The sequence below is a fragment of the Moschus berezovskii genome, chromosome 3 (genome assembly GCF_049115385.1).
Source record: "Moschus berezovskii isolate FMDL1 chromosome 3, NW_MosBer_1.0, whole genome shotgun sequence".
Lineage (NCBI taxonomy): Eukaryota > Metazoa > Chordata > Mammalia > Artiodactyla > Moschidae > Moschus > Moschus berezovskii.
The window spans coordinates 80,007,257-80,029,660 of record NC_142462.1 but is presented as its reverse complement, the minus strand read 5'-3'; the positions used below and the strand labels follow the sequence as shown (position 1 = coordinate 80,029,660).

The 22,404-nt window shown below is 43.8% G+C and overlaps 1 protein-coding gene across 6 annotated transcripts in view; it reads right to left on the bottom strand.

The window, feature by feature from the left end:
* The window catches only part of OSBPL3 (oxysterol binding protein like 3), a 211,202-nt gene extending 193,059 nt beyond the window's left edge, over window positions 1–18,143 (bottom strand). For all 6 annotated transcript variants that reach the window (XM_055421004.2, XM_055421002.2, XM_055421008.2 and 3 more), the window contains exon 1: window positions 17,832–18,143. The gene's annotated coding sequence lies outside the window, so the exon portion shown is untranslated. The remainder of the gene's footprint in view (window positions 1–17,831) is intronic.
* Between the last annotated feature and the right edge of the window lie 4,261 nt (window positions 18,144–22,404).

Below are 22,404 nucleotides of genomic sequence, written 5' to 3'. Positions count from 1 at the left end.
AGCAATCATGAGAAAAACATTAGACAAATCCCAATCGAGGGACATTCTACAAAATACTTGATGGGTATTCCTTGAAACTGTCAAGGTCATCAAAAACAAGGAAAGTCTAAGAAACTGTGACAGCCAAGAGGAGCTGAATGAGACATGAGACGAAACACAATGTGGAACCCTGGATGAGATCCTAGAATAGAAGAGGGATGTTAGGTTAAAAAACTAAGAGAACCTGAACAAAGTTTCAGTCAGTTCACTTCAGTTCAGTCACTCAGTCGTGTCCGACTCTCTGCAACCCCATGAATCACAGCACGCCAGGCCTCTCTGTCCATCACCAACTCCCAGAGTTCACTCAAACTCATGTCCACAGAGTCGGTGATGCCATCCAGCCATCTCATTCTCGGTCGTCCCCTTCTCCTCCCGCCCCAACCCTTCCCAGCATCAGAGTCTTTTCCAGTGAGTCAACTCGTCGCATGAGGTGGCCAAAGTATTGCAGTTTCAGCTTTAGCATCAGTCCTTCCAATGAACACCCAGGATGGATCTCCCTTAGAATTAGAGTTTAGTTAATAATAATGTATTAGTATTGGTTCATTAATTGTGACCAATGTACCTTACTAATGCAACATAGTAATAACAGGGGAAACTGAGTGTGGGACACATGGGAACAGCTTCCTGTGAATATAAAATTGTTCTGAAATGAAAAGCTGTTTGTCGTGTTGGGGGGTGATTAGAACAAACTTTGCTCTCAGAGCAGATGATTGCTAAGCTTTCACTAACAACACAGAAGGCACATTAAAGCTACGCTAAGAAAACCGAGATGCAAGGCTCTGCCACTTGCCCTCTGGGTAAGTCACTCATCTTACCCGAGGTCCTCAGTCTGATTTACAACAAGGTAATACCTGTCCTGTTCCCTCACTGGGTTGTTTTACTGTGAGAAGCGAAGTATATTAAAGTAATCGGCAAATGTGAAAATGCAATTTAAAATATGGGGCTTATGATTTAAAATACGGGGCTAATGAGAACTAGAATTCTCTGGTTCCTCCCCAAATAAAAGTGGACTCAGGGTGGGTTGAGAGTGAGTCTTCTGTCTGCTGCACCAATGCCTGGGTTTTCAAAGGGGTTCCTGGACCCGTGGCACCAGCATCACCTGATAACTTGTTTGAAATGCAGACTCTCAGATCCCACCACAGATGCACTAAATGAGAAATTATGCAGTGAGGCCCAGCAATTAACACGCCCCGTAGATCACAGTGGTGCTGCTGAAGTTTAGATCCCAGAGAAACAGACGTGTAACTGTGCGTCCCCTCCTGCTGGCTTCCTGATCAACTAGCAGTCATGTAGCTCTCATCTCCTCCAGAACCCCCTTTACATCTATTGACACTTGGCTAATTCTCACGCAACTCCTTCAGGGGTGTGGGGAGGAAACAGTACCATACACAGGAATGCAGAGAAGTCCATGACACGCTAGACCTCAGCATGAGTCAACCGGCTAGAGCAAGACCCAAGAACATGGTTATTTTGCTCAACTCACCCGTGAAGTTCTTAGCAATGAAGGATAATCGGGGCACATCTCTGGACCACACATTTTACAGACTCAGATTCCAACATCCTGCCCTCTGGTTCCTGGCATTGGTCAGACAAAGGTAGTCAATCTGTGGGTCAAAAAAGGCAGCTATCTTATGTAAACACCCATCTGCATACATCCCTGAAAATTAGACCTGTTGATGCCAGAGAACAAAAGAGGCTTCTCAGCCCTTCATCAGGGAACAAATGATGCAGAATGGAAAGTAACAAGCAAATGCTGTGTTGGCCATGAGATCAAAGCCGAGAGAAACAGGAATTGCAAGTCAGGAGTGTGGTGCAGGAATTGCAAGTCAGGAGTGTGGTGCTTTAGCAGGCTGCCATGAAGTCTATGCAGTCCTTTTTCTGAACCATGTTTAGGCCACAACTATTTTCCTTTTCCTATCTGACACCTCATTATTGGTATTGTCTCTAAGCTGACAAACATATAGCAAACGAGAACACTGAGTTAAAGAAAGACTGAGTTGAAAACCGAATTAGCGTGAAAACTGTACACCGTTTGTACGTGTACAAGGTAAAAGAACTACTGAAATAAACAGTGTTTCTCTAAATAACAGAGGCGGGATTCGTATATATCTTGTGAGACAGGAATATTAATTCTTAGCACGTCATAAGTAAATCATATACATAAAAATATATATGTGTTAGTTGCTCAGTAGTGTCTGACTCTTTGCAACCCCATGGACTATAACCTGCAAGACTCCTCTATCCATGGAATTCTCCAGGAAAGAATACTGGAATGGGTTGCCATTCCCTTCTCCAAGGGATCTTCCTGAATCGAACACGGGTCTCCTGCATTGCAGGCAGATTCCTTACCATCTGAGCTACAAGGGAAACCCCAAAATACATGTCAACAAATAATCATTCCTTCATTAACCTCCACTTTCCTTATTCCGCAGTCACAGTCAACTAGAAAATATAGCCTCCATCCCATAATTTATTGAAAGATTAAAAAAAGATAAGCAATACACCACCACAGAGGCATACGCAGCTTGAGTCAGAAAACTGATAGTGAAGTGGCACGAGATGTCACAGTTCCTGGGCCAATACCCTGAAAACCTGACCTGTCTCAAAGTTTGATGGGAATTCTCCCTGGCTCCTCTCCTCCTCACCATTGAACGCACAGTGGAATACAACATTTGGTTGTTGTGTGTGACCACCAGTCACACTGATGAAGTACATCCTGTAGCTCACACACTTTCTGTGGGTCTACAACTGCCCACTACTCCCTCCATCGAACCTTAAAAATCTTTCCACATCAAAAGGTCTCCAAGGTATGCTCTATTATCATCCCTCCCAGGAGCTCTCTCCTGGTTTATTCTTTGGAATTTTCCCTATTCACAAGCAATCTTGGAAATAATACCCACCCCCATAGAGTGGCTAGAATTATATCAAGTTATGTTTTCTCAAAAAGGATTGAGCATAGTGGTTGACTTTTTAAAGACAATCCATTAAAGAAATCTGCTATGAATATCATCATAAGGTCCTCCGACATTTGTGACTACCTACCTCGTTTGACAGTCCTCAAGGTACCACATGCATCCCCCTTCCTCTCCTGGGACCTGCCTAAAACATTGGACAAGTTGGGCCTCCCTTAGAAACCTCCTCAACTGTCCTAATTTCAACTAAACTGCTGACTCCCAAGAGTGATCCTCAGTTCTGCCCTCTCTTCTGAGTTGTCTGCTGGGCATCACTGATATCACCCACACACTTTAACCTCAGCATGTTTAAAACCAAAAGCATCCTTTTGCCCTAAGACTGATTCCTTTATATTCTTCCACAGTAGTCAATGGTGCCTTAAATAATAGTCACATAGGCCTGAAACTCGAGAGTTACTTTTTGGCTTGCTTCATGTTTACTGCAGAATAAGTAACTCCTTTACCTGGAACAAAATTTCAAAGATACAATTTAAATCTCACACTTGTCCTTTTATCTCCCAGTTCCTTTCCTTGGGGAATCTGATGTTACCCACTTCTTATAGCCTTCAAGAGATATTTTATATTCACGATACCCAGGGGGTACTAGTAAATGTTTATCAACCAGCTCTCTGGAAAAACAAAAACAAATGAAAACCTGGATTTGGTTCCTTTGCTAATTTCCATGCAGTAAATACTCCCATCTTGGCCAATTTCAAATGACCACTGACCACTGCAAAGTCATTGACCAAGGAGTTGGGGAGAGATATACACAACTGGTTCTCATAAGCTGGTGCCAGCTGGCTTCAGCACACCCTTCCTCCACCCCTCTTTATGAATATGTGTACATATGCATAAATATGTACATGTTTATGTATATAAACATATAACATATATATTAGGTGTGAATATGCTTTTACTCACATGGAATTATCCCATATATACTTTGGTATATATTATATGATCCTATGTATTCTACACTTGGCTTTTTTTTTTTTAACTTAACAATACCCTTGAGATTGTTACAAATCAGTAGATGTTGAGCTGCCTCATTTTTAACTGCTCCATTATTCATTAACCAGTTCCTACTAATGAACAATTAGGTTATTTGCAATCTTTTTATTCAAACAGTGTTGCAATAAGTAATTTTGCATATATATCATTGTGCACATTTACTTATCAGTAAGATTAAATTCACAGAACTGTTATAGCTGATTTAAAGGGTGCATATGTTTACAGTTTTGATAAGATACTTCCAAGGACTCCACACAGAGCTTGGAACAATTTACATTTCTATCCATCATGAATACTTGTTTCCTCAAACCTCTGGCAACAGTGTTACCACTTTTTGTTACATTTGCCAATCTGATAGGTTAAAAAATAGCATCTTGTTTCTCTTGTTATGAGTAAGGTTGAAGGTTTCACATACTTAAGAGTCATTTTCTTCACAGTCCAACTCTCACATCTATACATGACCACGGGAAAAACCAAAGCCTTGACTAGATGGACCTTGGTTGGCAAAGTAATGTCTCTGCTTTTTAATATGCTATCTAGGTTGGTCATAACTTTCCTTCCAAGGAGTAAGCGTCTTTCAATTTCCTGGCTGCAATCAGCACCCACAGTGATTTTGGAGCCCAAAAAAATAAAGTCTGACACTGTTTCCACTGTTTCCCCATTTATTTCCCATAAAGTGATGGGACCAGATGCCATGATCTTTGTTTTCTGAATGTTGAGCTTCAAGCCAACCTTTTCACTCTCCTCTTTCACTTTCATCAAGAGGCCTTTGAGTTCCTCTTCACTTTCTGCCATAAGGGTGGTGTCATCTGCATATCTGAGGTTATTGATATTTCTCCCGGCAATCTTGATTCCAGTCCAGCGTTCCTCATGATGTACTCTGCATATAAGTTAAATAAGCAGGGTGACAATATACAACCTTGACGTACTCCTTTTCCTATTTGGAACCAGTCTGCTGTTTCATGTCCAGTTCTAACTGTTGCTTCCTGAATACTTTGGCTACCTCATGCGACGAGTTGACTCACTGGAAAAGAGTCTGATGCTGGGAGGGATTGAGGGTGGGAGGAGACGGGGATGACAGAGAATGAGATGGCTGGATGGCATCACCGAGTCGATGGACATGAGTTTGGGTGAACTCCAGGAGTTGGTGATGGACATGGAGGCCTGGCGTGCTATGATTCATGGGGTCGCAAAGAGTCGGACACGACTGAGTGACTGAATTGAACTGAACTGAAGAGTCATTTGTAGGCAGGTTTGTAAACTATTTGTGCAGACTTTTTGCCTCTAGAACAACTGTCCTTTCTTTTATTGTTATTCTTTATATGTTGATGGAATTAGATCTCTGTGACATGAATTGCAATTATTTTCCAAATTAATTGCGTTTTGACAGTTAAAAAAAAATTACTCTGCAAAAAGCACATGCAGTCAAGTGAATCAATCTTTTGTTTTATAGCTTCTGGATTTTGTGTCCTATCTTGAAAAGCTTTTCTATCTCACTATTAAAACTGTATTCTATTTTTTTCCTAATTGTTTTAATGTTAAAGTTTTGATCTACCTGGACTTTATTCTAATGGAAGGAGTGATGTAAGGCTCCAACTTTATTTTTCACCTGATTGTCCCAACACCATTTATTATCTCACACAGGATCATCTTTGCCTTCTCCCTCAACCCTGGTCCTGAATCCCCTACTTCCAGGAGCTGTCGTTATAACTTGCCGATACTGCTGTGTTGTGCGTCCTTTCTTCTCCCACTGTGACCAACCTATTTCGGGTCTCATCATGCTTGTACTCCCAGCCTCTGATCGTCTCTACCACCACCAGGATTTTTCTCTAAAATAGCTCCCAGCACATCACCTCCTTGTTCACTGTCCAGAGAATGAAGTCCAAACCCTTACTACAGGATTCAGCGTCCACTCCATTTGGGCCCCAACCTCCCTCTCCATTCTCATATTCATTCACTTTCCCCATTAAAACAGCCCTTCTGATCAAACTGGAGGGGTCATCATTCCCTAGAATGCTACACCTCGACTGAAACAAGTGAATGTATACAGCAAAACAGAAACACTCACAGATACAGAAAACAAACTAACAGATATTAGTGGGGAAATGGAGGCAGGGAGGGGCAAGGTATGGGTAAGGGATTAAGAGGGACAAACTACTATGTACAAAATAGATAAGCAACAAGCGTATATTGTACAGCACAGGGAATTACGGCCATTATTGTGTAATAACTCATGTATGTTGTCATGTGTGAAGCGAATCAGCAGTTTAGGGTCAATGCATGTTACAGGATACTCGGGGCTGGTGTGCGGGGATGACCCAGAGGGAGGATAAAGGGAGGAGGGAGGTGAGAGGGGGGTTCAGGAGGGGGAACTCATGTACACCTGGGGCGAATTCATGTCAATGTATGGCAAAACCAACCAATATAATATTGTAAAATAAAAAAAATAAATTAAAAAAATAAAATAAAAGGAGTATAATCCATAAAAACAGTGGATCATCATGTTGTACACTTGAAGCTAACACAATACTATAAATTAGCTATATTTCAGGTTTTTTAAAAAATGGCTACACCTTGGCTCATCCTGCATTTTCTGCCTGGAGTGTCTTCCCCATCTGGCATTCCTTTGTCTGAATCCTACACATCCTTCAAGGCTTGGTTCAGATGCCCCCTTCCCTGCAGAAGCATCTCCTATGGCCTCTCTGGGCTCAAACCACATCTCAACATCTGTTTACAGCGAGTGTTGCACCTCTCCTTGTCTTTCACATTGTGTGTTTATAACTCTCCCCCAAAACATTCCTTGAGAGCAGAGGCTGAGGCTATTTAATTATTATACACAGTAGTTTTCAGTAAAATGAAAATGTCTTAGCCTAGTGGTTCTCAAACTTTAGTGAACATCAGAATCAACAGAAGGGTTTGTAAAAAGCAGATTGCTGGGCCCTCCTCTCAGTTTCTGATTCAAAAGGTCTCGGGTGGGGCCAAGAATTTGTTTCTAACATGTACCCAGGTGATGCTGATATGGCAACTCGTGGAACCACACTTTGAAAACCACTGCCTAAGACAGCACCTCAAATCTCAAATTGAAAGCCTTTGAAAAGGAGAACACAATCACACATCCAAAAATCTCACAAAGGAGGAAATCCTCTGGAGTTGGGTGTCCTTTAGACAGGTGCAGATTTCATCTTGTCCATCCAGTTCTGCTTAAGAAAGCTGTGATCTGCCCACGGCCACAGAGGCACTGCCAGGACTGGATTCATCTTCTGATTCTCCATCTCCCACTCCCACCACAGTGAGGGGCCCTCTGGTCAATAACCCAAACACACCCCAGTGCTGCCACTTGGTCCCTTTGTGATCATGGGTAAATGACTTAAGCCCCTCCAGGCTTGTGACAGTCACAGGTTCTTTGAGTAGAAGATAAAATATTCTGGCAACTGAAACAAATAAACAAAAAATGTACTGGGAAAATAGTTTCAGGAAGTAAGGGGGGAGGGGGGTGGAGGGAAAGGAACTGGCACAGCTTCATGGGACCTGAAGCCAGACTACAGTGCCAGGCAGATAAGAATGGTCGGGTCGGGAGATGCCCTTGGCAGCAGAATCTCTGTGACCCTTGGCACTGAACCCAGATTCCGGTAAGAGACATCTGACTCCTAGGGCTACCCACAGCTGAGAAGAATGGGGCCCCTCATTCTAGACCCTCGGGCAAAAAGTGAGTCCTCAAATGGAAATCAGAAAGGGTAAAGGGATGTCTCATTGGAAGAGACTCTGATGCTGGGAGTGATTGGGGGCAGGAGGAGACAGAGAATGAGATGGCTGGATGGCATCACCGACTCGATGGACATGAGTTTGGGTGAACTCCCGGAGTTGGTGATGGACAGGGAGGCCTGGCGTGCTGTGATTCATGGGGTCGCAAAGAGTCGGACACGACCGAGCGACTGAACGGAACGGAACGGAAAGGGATGTTGGACAACCAAAGAGCAAATGATCACTCCCCAGCCTCTGTTTGGCTATTGGTAAACTGTTACACTGAGAGTCCCTTCATAAATTATTAGAAGATCTAATGAGGGTGTGTAAGTACAGCACTTAACCTGGCACATAGTAAGTAGGCCACCACTACTGGCTACCATTGCTGTTATTACTGTTCTTTGCAATTATCATCAACACTTCAAAGTCAAGATGGCTCCCCATGCCCTAAAGACTCCCAACAAGCTCCAAAGGACACTTCAGTTAATTCTATAAAGAAACCTGCTTGAAGTAGCTCTGAACCCATAAGAAAAATCCAACTGGGTCTTCCCTACATTCTTTGAGGCCTTCAAGTACCCCTTGTCTGCTTCATCTCAGATGCTAGACCACAGAACTACACCTGAACTGGAGCCAGCAAGTCATTTTAAGCTACTTCCATGGTAATGCTGGAGAACAGGTTGTTAGCTTTCGTACAATTTCAGTTACAAAGGTGGTAAAAACTCAACTTTGGATCCAGTTCCCAGTAACAGATACACTTGTGTGTATCATCACAGAGAGCAATTCAAACAACCTTGCGAGAGGAGTTAAGCCCCTCCTCCTATTCAGTTCCACCTGGCCTCCTGCAATTGGCAGAAAGACACAGAAAGGGCAGGACTTCACTACTGTCATCCCCACCCCCAGGATTCCCTCTTCTGTGACCATCAGCTGCCCAAGTCATGACATACCAAAAAAATGTAACTTCTCTCTCCAGGTTCCCAATCAAAATGCAGACTCATTCACTTGGAGCCAAAGATCCTCACTGTAATGAACAAATTCTCTGTGACTGTTTAACATCTCCTTGCAGGGAGGCCTGGCGTGCTGTGATTCATGGAGTCGCAAAGAGTCGTACACGACTGAGCGACTGAACTGAACTGAACTGAAGGGAGATACCTCCTTGAAGGTACCTGGATGCCAGGTACCCAGCCTGGTGCCTGGTATACAGTGGGGGCACAACAAATACTGATTCATTGACAAAAATCATACTGCATGCTTTCATTCTAGGGAGCCACTTACTTCAAGTTTAATCATGTTGGTCATATTAAAAAAATACATTGTTTAGCTTTTGTTTCTAAACATTTCAGATCACTGCCCACCACAAATGACTGGATGATTTGTTTTATAAGACATAGTATAACTTTAAAACTCTTGTATTATGGCATTTGATACCAAGATAGAAAAGAAGCATAGGAATCTTTCATAGTACTATCTCTTAATACACAAGTGGAGAAATGCTCTACTGCAAAGCGTCTGACCCACATAACACTAAGAAAGCGGACTGTGATATGTTAACTATAGAGAATAAACAAAAGAATAAACTTGATTTTATATTGGCAGGCATAGGTCCCTCTGATGATCTCTTGTTGGGTTGTTCATAGAAATTTAATTCTGTTCTGCTTTAAATTCAAGCTATTTTTCAGTTCAAATCCACTGTCTCCCGATCTCAGAAATCACAGGTGAGGACAAATATCCTCTGGGGTCATCTGTCTAGCCTATACCCACTCAGAGAGCTGGGTTTATTACCTCAGCTATGCTTCTGTGAGTAAACACAGACACCTCGGCAGTGACAGAATGCTCATCCAAAGAATTTTATATAAAAGCAATTTGTTTTAATCATCTTTAAACCCACGTTATTATTATCATTTAAGAATCATTTTCCACTCTTCCAGGGGTTTTAAGAAGTCTAGAAACAATCATATTCTGTCTCCCAAACAAACAAATTTAGGCAGAGTGATTATAAAGAAAGTACAGAGAAAATTCAATTTCAGGGTATAAACAGTATGACTAAGAACATGAAATTACAACTCTATTTTCTGTATTTTTCTAAGATGAAGGAAATAATCCATCAACTTCAAAACAAAACATTCAGGCAAGAAACTAAAGGAGCAATTATTCTATGACTTCATGTTGCTATCCCATTTATTACAAAAGAATTTTCAGATTTTCGCATAGATGAAGCAAACCCAGGAATGATACTGGAAGGCTACAGCCTGCCTGCTATAACCTTCTACAAAGAATCTTCTTTGAACAAATCAATATTTCCCAGTCTTCACATAAGAGGAGTCTTTTAAGAAAAATATTTTGCTCCAGACTGTTTAAAAATTTGGGAGTCCTCAATTTAACGTGATATGAAAAATGTCAAATTCTCATTTGGCTTAAATTAGAATCACCTGCCTGGAGAATCCCAGGGACGGGGGAGCCTGGTGGGCTTCCATCTGTGGGGTCGCACAGAGTCGGACAAGACTGAAGCGACTTAGCAGCAGCAGTAGCAGCAGAGATCTTAAAAAATTTGTCCCTCCCTAGGCCCCACTCCCAAAGTTTCTGAATCAAATAACTTGAGATAAGGAGAGTTGCTCACTTTTTTTTTTAAGTTTTCTCATTCTGTGTTATAGCTGGATAGTATTCCATTGCATGAATATAATATACAACATACTTTATTCAGTTACTTTTTAATGACAGCTTTATTGGCCCTTGGGATTCAAGCAAGAAGCTAGATTTACTTCAAGCAACACTGTAAGAGAAAAATGTAATATGAGACATATATGCAATTTTAATTCAAGTAGCAAAAAGAGTAAAAAGAAATAGGTAAAATTAGTTTAAATTATATATTATCATAATATATCCCAAATATTACCATTTCAACATGCTAATAGTACAAAATTATTGAGCTACTTTTACATTTTTTTCATACTAAGTCTTCAAAACAATGTATAGTTCACAGCTACAGTACATCTCACTAAGGCTCCATTTCAAGTGCACCACAGCCAAATGTGGACAATGGTGGCCCCAGGGACAGCAGATCCAGGGAACAGCATCAAGAACTCATCACCTCGCTTCAGCTAACTCACCGTACAACTGTTTTTCCTCTATACTCCCTCCCCACCCTTGAGATACCTCAAAGCAAATTCTAAAAATAGGACCATTTCATCCATGTTCAAATTTCCTTGATTGCCTAATATTTTCTAACAATGTATTTGTTCAAATCAGGGTCTAAATAATCAACTATGAGGACCTCTTTTTAATGACAAAGTTTTTATGACACAAGCATAACAGAAGTTACACTTTTAGTAAAATGCTTTATTCATTCAGATGATTTATTACACATCTATCCTGTGCCAGGTGCTGTTCTAGCCTCAAGACACAACAATGAACAAGACTCAAAGGAACTTCCGGTTTAATGCTTGCCTGCACATTTGGTTTGTTTGGGGAAGATTTAAAAAAGTTCCAGTTCCAACTGGCAAACGGATAAAGTGTGGTCTGTACAAACAATGGGGTGTTATTAGGCAATAAAAAGGAATGAAGCACCGATTCATGCTACAACATGAATAAACCTTGACGATAATATGCTAAGTGAAAGAAGCCAGACACAAGAGGCCACATGTTGAATGATGCCATTTTCGTGAATGTCCAGAAGAGGCAACTCCATACAGCATCAAATAGATTAGTGGTTGGGAAGTAAGGGGGGAGACTGCTAATTGGTACAGTTTCTTTGGGGGATGGTGAAACGTTCTAAAATGAATTATGAAGTCATGGTTGCACAACTGTGAATATACTAAAAACCACTGGGGATTTTCCTGGCGGTCCAGTGGTTAAGAATCCGTGCTTCCAATGCAGGGGACGCAGGTTTGATCCCTGATCAGGGAACTAAGATCCCCCATGCCATGTGGCACAGCCAAAAAGTAAACATTTTTTTTAAAAATTAAGCCACTGAATTGTATACTTTAAATGGATGAATTATATGAAATACTAATATTTCAATAAAGTTGTCATTAAAAAATTTAATTGAATCAAGTAAGTTGTATATTATATTCACACAAGGGAATACTACCCAGGTATAACACAGAATGAGAAAACTTAAAAAAGGAAAAGTGACCAACCCTCCTTATCTCAAGCCATTTGATTCAGAAACTTTGGGAGTGGGGCCTAGGGAGGGACAAATGTTTTAAGATCCCTACACTGGAGAAGGGAATGGCAAACCACTTCAGTCTTCCTGTCTTGAGATCCCCATGAACAGTATGAAAAAGCAAAAGGTTATGACACTGATAGATGAACTTCCCAGGTCAGTAAGTGCCCAATATGCTGCTGGAGAAGAGTGGAGAAATAACTCCAGAAAGAATAAAGAGACAAAGCCAAAGCAAAAACAATGTCCAGTTGTGGATATGACTGGTGATGGAAGTCAAGTCTGATACTGTAAAGAGCAATAATGCATAGGAACCTGGAATGTTAGGTCCACGAATCAAGGTAAATTAGAAGTGGTCAAATAGGAGATGGCAAGAGTGAACATCAACATTTTAGGAATCAGTGAACTAAAATGGACTGGAAAGGGTGAATTTAACTCAGATGACTATATCTATTACTGTGTGCAAGAATCCCTTAGAAGAAATGGAGTAGCACTCATACTCAACAAAAGATCCCTACGTGAATCTAATTTAAGCCAAATGAGAGTCAGTGGTTTCATAGGAGATTCAGTCAAAGTGACTAACAGTTACAAGATGGTATGATAACTGCTCCCTCATCAACAGGCAGGCAGAGTGCCAAGTGTGTTTTCCAATTTCAACCTGAAGGGAGCAGAGGAAGGCCTCCTACAAGTGACATCCAGGCTGAAATGTAATGGATGTGTGGAAATTAGCCAGGTGAACTTGGGTGAGAAGGAATACATCATAATGAGGACAGATATTTATGTGAAACTGGGAGGCCAGAGCACATGATGCATGGCCCCTGGGACTCAGGAAGGGAGCTGAACTTACTTCAATTTGACTGGAACACACAGAGCCAAGCAATGAGCTATGAGATGGAGGTTATTCATACAAGATCTGATAAATCAGGTTTAAAAGTGAGAAATATTCATTGATCAATAAGATATTGCCAAAAATTTAGTTTTAATTCCCTAACAGTTTTAATACATTTTTAATACAACTTTACATATATATAAAATGATGGTACCTATAAGATATAAGTGCATATTTAGTGCATATTTATCCTGCAGACAATGTTTTGTTTACGGGTTTGAGATTTCCTTGTAATACTTGCAAGGTGAAAACCAGAATAGGTGCTAATCATAGATTTCAATAATTAGGATTTCTATTGCTTCATCATAAACTGACGAAGTATTATAGTACTATGGATCAAAAAGTAGGAAACAAAATGCCACGTTCCGATGACTTTTTTCACAGAATATGTGAAAGTGTTAGTTGCTCAGTCCTGTCCAACTCTTTGTGACTCCATGGACTGTAGCCTACCAGGCTCCTCTGTCTATGGAAATCTCCAGGCAAAAATACTGGAGTGGGCAAAAAGTGAAAGTCACTCAGTCGTGTCCAACCCTTTGTGACCCCATGGACTATACATTCCATGGAATTCTCCAGACCAGAATACTGGAGTGGGTAGCCTTTCCCTTCTCTAGGGGATCTTCCTAACTCAGGGATCAAACCCAGGTCTCCCACATTGCGGGCGATTCTTTACCAGCTGAGCCACAAGGGAAGCTTACTGAAGTGGGTAGCCATTTCTTTCACCAGGGGCTCTTCCTGACCCAAGGATCAAACCCAGGTCTCCTGCATTGCAGGCAGATTCTCTACCATCTGATCTACAGAATATAACCAAATACAATCTTTTCTTTTCAATTGCACACCGGATAGGATATCAGGCTTAGTGATGTGAGTTACAGGAAAGGAAGGAATAGATACTAGTCCTGCCTTCAAGGCATTTACAATCCAGTAAGGGAGGCAATACATTTAAATAGATAACTAGGCCACAAGGCACTGGGGTGAAAGAATGTGGAGGGTGGGTACGAAAGAAACAAAGTGCTGAAGCCGGGGATGGGGTGGGGGGGGTGGGAGTGGTGAGAGAGAGAGTGGTGTGTGTGTGTATGTGTGTGTGTTTTAATGCTGTGAGAGACTGATTTCAGAGAGATGATTCTGGCAGAACTGGTTTATGAGAGAAGCCTTGAAAATCTTGGGGTTTCACAGGGAGAGACAATAAAAGAGCTTTCTAGGCAACAGGAGTGTAAGGGCAAAGGCAAAATGCTCTGTTGCTGAATTCAGTCCAGGCTGCTTGTACACAGGGCTGGGGAACAGGGGTGGAGACAAACACTGAGCCCAGGCCGCTGGGAACTGACTTTAGGCTAAGGGGTCTACCTTTGATGCAGAGAGAGAAAGGACCTGGGATTACTTCACAACTAATACAGTTGCACCTTGTATTAGTTGTAAAGTAGTTGGAAACTTAACTTTTCCTAGTCTCATTTGGAGATTGGAGGTATAATAATAGGGCCTGCTTTGGTGTTGCTCTGAAAATTAAACAGTTTAATTCATGCACAGTACTCAAGCCAATACCTGGCACAAAAAGATCAGCAACTACCACTGCTGTTATTAGTGTTATAATTATTAACTACATAAACCACTCAATAATATTTAGCAATGTAATGACAGGATCTAAAGCATTTACCTGACTATGATATGAAGGCAGGACTGACGAAGGTAAATCTGCCTGAAAGCAATATTAGGACAGAGTAGAGAAGTCCCTGACACCCTGAGCTAAGATGGTGCAGGGGCAATGGGAAGGGATGGACGTGAAAGACGAGAGGAAGGAGAGACAGGAACTAGGGTAAGATGAACATAAACGTGGTCTAAACAGTATTGATTGGGAAGTCAAGAAACATGTTTCCAGAGAAGGAGGCTCAAAGCTGATGAATAAGATGTAGACAAGAAAGGAATTTACAATGAACCATAAACAACTGTCAATTCTGAAGGCTCCTTCAACTTAACAGCTTCCATGATCCTCGGTGTCCCCCAGCCCTATCATTTCTGTGGGCATTCCGGGTTGAAGGATTCTCCAGCCCTCCCTGGAGTATCCTTGAAATGGAATTAACAATTAAGAAAATACAGTCCTGCCAAGACACACAGTATAAATAAGATCACAGATTATCCAGGTCTTCAGGCAAGGAAAAGCATTATACTACCCCTGCTGCTGCTAAGTCGCTTCAGTCCTGTCCAACTCTGTGCGACCCCGTAGATGGAAGCCCACCAGGCTCCCCTGTCCCTGGGATTCTCCAGGCAAGAACACTGGAGTGGGTCGCCATTTCTTTCTCCAATGCATGAAAGTGAAAAGTGAAAGTGAAGTCGCTCAGTCATGTCCCACTCTTTGCGACCCCATGGACTGCAGTCTACCCCTAGAACTGGAATAAAACAGAAGGAAAAAAGGGACCTCTAATTCTGCCCCACACCCTATTTTGACATTACCCTTTCAGGTGGTAACCATGACATACTTAGCTAACTTCACCTTGAGAACAAAGAGTCAAAATGTAGTTATTTTGCTAAAAGGTTGCTGCAGAAGTTTCTGGAACTAGTAGTGGTTTCAACTCTCCATTCTACACATGGCAAGAGAGGTTCTAGGTGGTCTTCCAGTACTTTCCTTAAGAGGCAGAAACCATTACTGTGTTCAGAGTTCACTTACTACAGTGGGTAAAACACATCAGATTTCTCTTTAGATTTAGGAGAAAGTAAACTTAAATCTAGATGAAAGGAGAATTTCCTCTCCTCCTACATGAGAAGTTCCCCATCTATCTACCAGGCCCACAAACTATAAATTCAACCACAAAAATCAGTGGCAGTAAGAATCTCAACAATTCGCAAAATAGTACAACTAGACACTTGTTATTGACAGTGGAAAGTTCACAGCTCAACCTCAGGTGGTTTGAAAATGTTGCATCACTGAACTCTATCATAATGAGTTAACATCTAATTAAATAGCGGGTGTAGGAGACATTTCAGTATAGTGGAAGGAGCTAAAGATTTACAGTCAGAAAGACTATTAGTAAAAATCCAGCTCAGCAATCTTCTATTGACCCTGGGCAGGTTCCCGAATCTAGGCTGCAGTTTCTTCATCTGTAAAATGGAGATAACCTCATAGCACTGCCATCAAGATGGTGAAGATTAAATAACAGCCTATGACATCCTGGACTTACAGCATAATTATTAGCTATTACGGAAACTAACTCTCAGTAATGATAATGCAATAAATCTCCTTTTCGCTAAGCAATAGTTTTTGTTATAAATAAAGTTAAATGCCTATTGGCTATAATGGTGGAAATTACATTTCAGTTTCTTGGAAGCAATACAGCATAATAGAGATGATGAGCTGGAATTCTAGTTCTGCCAGGATAATCTTGAAAAATTGGTTAACCTGCTGGAGCCTTAGTTTCCCATCTAGTTAGAAATACCCAACTAATAAGGTTATTGTAATGTTTAACAGGGCTTCTCTGGTGGATCAGCAGTAAAGAATCTTCCTGCCAATGCCAGAGAGGCAGGTTTCATCCTTGAGTTGGGAAGATCCTCTGGAGAAGGAAGTGGCAACCCACTCCAGTATTCTTGCCTGGAAAGTCCCATGGACAGAGAAGCCTGGTGGGCTACAGTCCATAGGGTCGCAAAAGAGACAGACATGACTTAGCAACCAAACAACAGCAATGTTTAATGAGGTGATTGATACAAAGTTCCTAGTACATTTCCAGCTCTCAGCAGGGGCTGGATTAATAAATAGTAATTATTGGTATTTGTTCAATTTCCCAACAGAAAAACAAAAGGATAAACATGAAAATCAAAACCAGTATGAGATCACCATTCCTCATTTTTTACGGAGTTTTTATCATTCATTCCATAAATATTTCTTTTGTACCTACTGTGTGTCAGGCACTGTTGCTGACATTAGGATTGGGGTGGTGGACATTTTAGAGTAGGGGAAACAGTAAACAGTCTAAGGAGACAATTTCAGAAAGATGAGTGCTATGAAGAATACCAAAAAGGGTAATGTGCCCACATGTTGATGGAGGCGATGGTCATTTCGCTTGGGTGCCTTTTAGCCCAGGCCTACCTAGTTTGTCTCCTTGGGCCAGAACGGGGACTTCACCTTGTATGATGCTTGGGAGTACAGTATGGATGATCAGAAGTTAGACCTACACCTTTATCTGTGGATGGATCTCTTTAGCAGCGGCATCTTAAAATATTTCTAAATGCCTTCATCCCAGTACTCAAACTTTGTGGGTCAGGACGGGTGTGGGGGTGGGGTGGAGGGTGGTGGCGGGGGTTCAGATGCACCTCAGCGCAACCCTCAGGCACACACAAAGTGACAACTTCACAGCTCCCTCAGCTCAGAGTGCTGACTGAGGAGGAGACTGGTAGTTTGTGAGAAAGAGGAAAGAGTACAAATTGCATTACCGAAAGAGGGCGGCGCGCGCCGGCTTAAGAAGTAGCTGGAAGATCTACGACAATGCCCATTAGGGACTCCAGAAGCTGCAAACGCTTCTCAGGAAGCCCGAAGGGACAAGGACCCTCGGTCCCCGGCCGGGGTGCCGGAAAGCGGAGCAAGAAGGGCGCGGAGAGGCGGGCGAGCCCGGAGCCTACAAGACCTGCGTCTCCCGTATCCCCTCGGCGCGCCCCAGCCCGCGGATGTGGTGCAGCCTTGCGCTCGGCCCAATTAAACTGGTTTCCTGTGCCTCCCGCCCCGGCGCCGCGTCTCCCAGCTACCCAGGACAGCCCCCCGGTGCCGCATCCTCCGGCGCCCCGACCCAAGCTAGGCGTCTTCTCGCCTTCAATCTCGACCAAACTGTGCCTCTAAGGACAGCACTCCAGTGTGGGCAGCACCCGGCCCCCTAACTCCCGTGATGCCGGCACGAGGGCGACTCGGGGCTGCCCCACTAACAGTTCTTCCTCGGGAGACAGGAGGCAGTCTCTAGATTCTCAGTGAGACTGCCTGAGTCCCCCCAAACTTCAGCCCTTCGGCGTCCACGCCATCGCCCAGGTCCCCACCGCACCCCAGCATTATTCTGGTTGGCGTCCTAATGCTTACCTGCGCGCTCAGCCGCCGGGGACGCCGCCTAGTTTCCCCGGTGCCCGGCTCCGGGGTTTGTCAGCAGACTCAAAAGGAGGCAAACCTGGCTTCTTCGGTCCTCCAGCAACGCACAGCTGATAGTTCCCGCCCCGGCTGCAGCAGACAGCGGCGGGGATGGCTACTTGCCGACGGCCGCCGGGGTCAGAACCGGCGCTGCGCACTGGCCTCCTGGCTCCCAGCTCGCCTTGTTCCGCCCGGCTCCAGCGTGCAGCGAAAGCTTAGCCAGTTCCCAGTACTTTGCCCAGAACTTCGCGCGCGCAGCCAGGCAATTAGCAAGGGGGGAGGGAGGGGTGGGAGCGAGGAGGAGGAGCCTACGCCGGCCCAGGGGCGGGGCCACGCGGGGAGGGCGGGAGGGATGGCAGAGTGACCCACACTCCCAGCAATCAGGAGTAGCCCACGGGAAAGAGGCGGGGCGATGCACCTGGAAGGAGCATCGATTCCATGACGCAGTCAAGGGAGTTGGGAACCCGGTTCCCGGCAGGTGCGAAGGATAGAGCGAGGTGGGAGCTGCCTCTGGAAGAGGAAAGTGGTTCCCGAAGGCCCAGGGCGCTCTGTGGGCGCCGTTTAAGCACTCAGATGTTCGTGGAACAGCGTTTCCGGGCCAGAGAGGGAGAAAGAACTGAGGGGGGCGTGGGAGGGGCTGGTTAAAGGACAAGATTTCAGGGGAGACTCTGGTCGAACAAGCAAAGAGGACTCTACTTCTTCCGGAACTCAGCCCGAAGCCAAGGGATGGAGAATCGAGTAAACACGTGGTGAAGGGAGGTTTGCAGGCACCGGATGTCGAAGGACAGAATCCCCGTAGGATCCGGCAGGAGGCTGTGACCCCCCCCCCTCCCCCGACACACATCCAGAGGCAGTGATGCAGATTGGTGCTGGATCCCAGGAGGGGACAGAGTAGGGGAGTGTGGTTCTTTATTCTACGTAGTTCAAGTGCGAGGGGGAGGGGAGAGAAAGCATCACAGATACAACGAAAAAGCTGGCGCTACCTCTCGACTTGATTGCCCACTTGCTCCTCTGCCTCCTTTGATCCTAGCATGATCACCAGGTCTCAGTTTCGAGACTACAAGCCTATCGAGTGCCGCAGGTGGAGGGATGAGAAGGAAATTAACATTACTGAGCGCCTACTGTGTGCTTCCGGAACAGCTGTGGGCATGCAGCTGTGATAATAGCAGACCAGGTTCCTGCTCTCATGCAGCTTACCCTTCTGTTAGGAGACAGACCATGAACAAAGAAGGGCACATGCAAATATAAACACATGAGAAAGTGCCGAAAAAATATGAGCACTGAGGGGTGACTGCTAAACAGAGCTTTAAAAAGTGACGGGTGTAATGGGGGGGCTGTGAAATCCTCTGAGGGCCTCGTAGCGAAGACGACTTTTACGCAGATTCCTGAACCGGGGAAAGTTGCTGCCACCTTGGTCTCAGAGCGTTCCAGGCAGAGGAGCGGCAAATGCAGGGTGTTTAACCTCCTTGAAAATCCTTCTAACCTAGCTCACCGAGCTGGACGGTAAGTGTGGTTCGCTAGGCGCGCTTCCTGGCACAGAGTAGGGGCTCCAGAATATTAAATTCCAATGCCACCCACCACCTGCGGCACTCGATACATTTCCAGCCTCCTCAGTTCAGTTTAGTCGCTCAGTCGTGTCCGACTCTTTGCGACCCCATGAATCACAGCCTCCTAAGTGACCCCAATTTTGGTTTCACTCACGCTTTCCACATTTCATTCACTGCGCTGGATTCTCCGCTTTCCGGGTCTCGGGATGTCTGGGACTGTCTGTCTTGGATCTGGCAGGCGGCGAGCGAGGGCGGGAGGATCCCAGCGAGCTGCAGAACTAACCCACCGTTACGCTACCCACGCTGGCGCTCGGAGAATCCTAATAGAGATTTAAAACACGATGACTTGGAGGTTCTTAAATCATCCGCCTGCACCAGATCAACGCCGGGTGGATGAACGCCAGGAGCCCGGACCATTAATTTTGAATTCAAGGACTTACCCTGCCCACTCCCGTCGTTTTCCTAACACTTCTATTTTTCAGTAATTCCTCTCGGAAAGAGAAGCTCAATCTTTCCCCCGTCCTCCTGCTTCAAGCTCTTTTATTTCTCTTTCTTTTTCTTTCTCCATCTCCCATCCTCACCCTGTTTCATTAGAATTGCTTTTACTGTGGGATGCAAGCCTTAAAATCCAAAAAGAAGTTATTTGAATATGGCTTTATTGTTGAAACTGCCATCCCGTTTTTTTGGTTTTATTTTTTTTCCCTTTAATCTGTCGTGCTGGAGAAGACTCTTGAGAGTCCCTTGGACTGCAAGGAGATCCAACCAGTCCATTCTAAAGGAGATCAGTCCTGGGTGTTCATTGGAAGGACTGATGCTAAAGCTGAAACTCCAATACTTTGGCCACCTCATGCGACAAGTTGACTCACTGGAAAAGACTGACGCTGGGAAGGATTGGGGGCGGGAGGAGACGGGGACGACAGAGAATGAGATGGCTGGATGGCATCACCGACTCAATGGACATGAGTTTGAGTGAACTCCGGGAGTTGGTGATGGACAGGGAGGCCTGGAGTGCTGTGATTCATGGGGTCACAAAGAGTCGGACACGACTGAGCGACTGAACTGAACTGAACTGAACTGAATCTCTTTCAAACAACAAAGTGTGTATATTTTTTTTTCTATGTGTACTTGAGGGAATTAATTAGGATGAGAATTATTCATATTATGCTTGCTTCCAAGAAAAAAGGAATCTTACTGTGTCTTTTCATAGTTTCATTTCCTCTACTACTCCTCAATAAACTTCCAGATTCACCAGCTCCTAAAAACAAAAGGAAATAACCAAAGCTGAATACCAGACAGAGCTAATTGTTCTTGAACAAGCTTGTTATGTCCTAAAATTAGCTTTCTCTTCAGAGTTTTATTTTAAAGCAAGGATCTGAATGTCTATTCCAGAGAAATCAATGGTTCTATAATATGAGCTCCTAAAGACCCTCTTTGAACTGTTGAACAAATACTTTTTATCTTTGGAGACAAACACACACCATGGTGGGGATTGTTCATACTTCCCTGAATGTTCCTAGATTCAGAAATCTGTATTAAGTAAGCAGGTCTTAAAAAAGCTGACATGCTTTGATAGTAAAAGGAGATGATGGTACAGGAGTTTAATGGAGGGGGAACTCCAGACGCCTCTAGAATCAACTACCTGGGTTCCTGTCTTAAGGTGGCAACTTCCTGACTCTAAGAGCACTGTTCTTTTCCTGCAAAATGGAGACAGAGGGCTTCCCAGGTGGCTCGGTAATAAAGAATCTGCCTGCCAAGCATGAGATGCAGGTTTAATCCCTGGGTTGGGAAGATCCCCTGGAAAAGGAAATGGCAACCCACTCCAGTATTCTTGCCTGGGAAATCCCATGGACAGAGGAGTCTGATGGGCTACAGTCCATGGAGTTTCAAAGTGTCAGACACTATTTAGTGATTGAACAACAGTGTGCATCCTCCAATTTATTTTTTTAATTGAAGGATAATTGCTTTACAGAATTTGGTTGTTCTCTGTCAAACATCGACAAGAATCAGCCATTGGTATATATATGTCCCCTTCCGCTTGAACCTCCCTCCCATCTCCCTCCCCATCCCACTCTAGATTGTTATAGAGCCCCTGTTTGAGTTCCCTGAGTCATACAGCAAATTCCCATTGGCTATCTATTTTACACATGGTGTTGTAAATTTCCATGTTACTCTCTCCAATCACTCACCCTCTCTGTCCTCCCCTCCCGCTGTGTCCATAAGTCTGTTCTCTGTGTTTCTCCATTGCTGCCCTGCAAATCAATTCATCAATACTATCTTTCTAGATTCCATATATATGCATTAATGTATGACATTTATCTTTCTCTTTCTGACTTATTTCACTCTGTATAATAGGCTCTAGGTTCATCCACCTCATTAAAACTTACTCAAATGCATTCCTTTTTATGGCTGAGTAATATTCATTGACCAACCTAGATAGTATATTAAAAAGCAGAGACATTACTTTGCCAACCAAGGTTCGTCTAGTCAAGGCTATGGTTTTTCCCATGGTCATGTATGGATGTGAGAGTTGGACTGTGAAGAAAGCTGAGAGCCGAAGAATTGATGCTTTTGAACTGTGCTGCTGGAGAAGACTCTTGAGAGTCCCTTGGACTGCAAGGAGATCCAACCAGTCCATTCTAAAGGAGATCAGTCCTGGGTGTTCATTGGAAGGACTGATGCTAAAGCTGAAACTCCAATACTTTGGCCACCTCATGCGACGAGTTGACTCACTGGAAAAGACTGATGCTGGGAAGGATTGGGGGCAGGAGGAGAAGGGGACGACAGAGAATGAGATGGCTGGATGGCATCACTGACTGATGTACATGAGTTTGAGTGAACTCTGGGAGTTGGTGATGGACAGGGAGGCCTGGCGTGCTGTGATTCATGGGGTTGCAAAGAGTCGGGCACGACTGAGCAACTGAACTGAACTGAACTGAACTGAATAATAAGCAAAGTTGAGAATATTTTCATGTGCTTGTTAG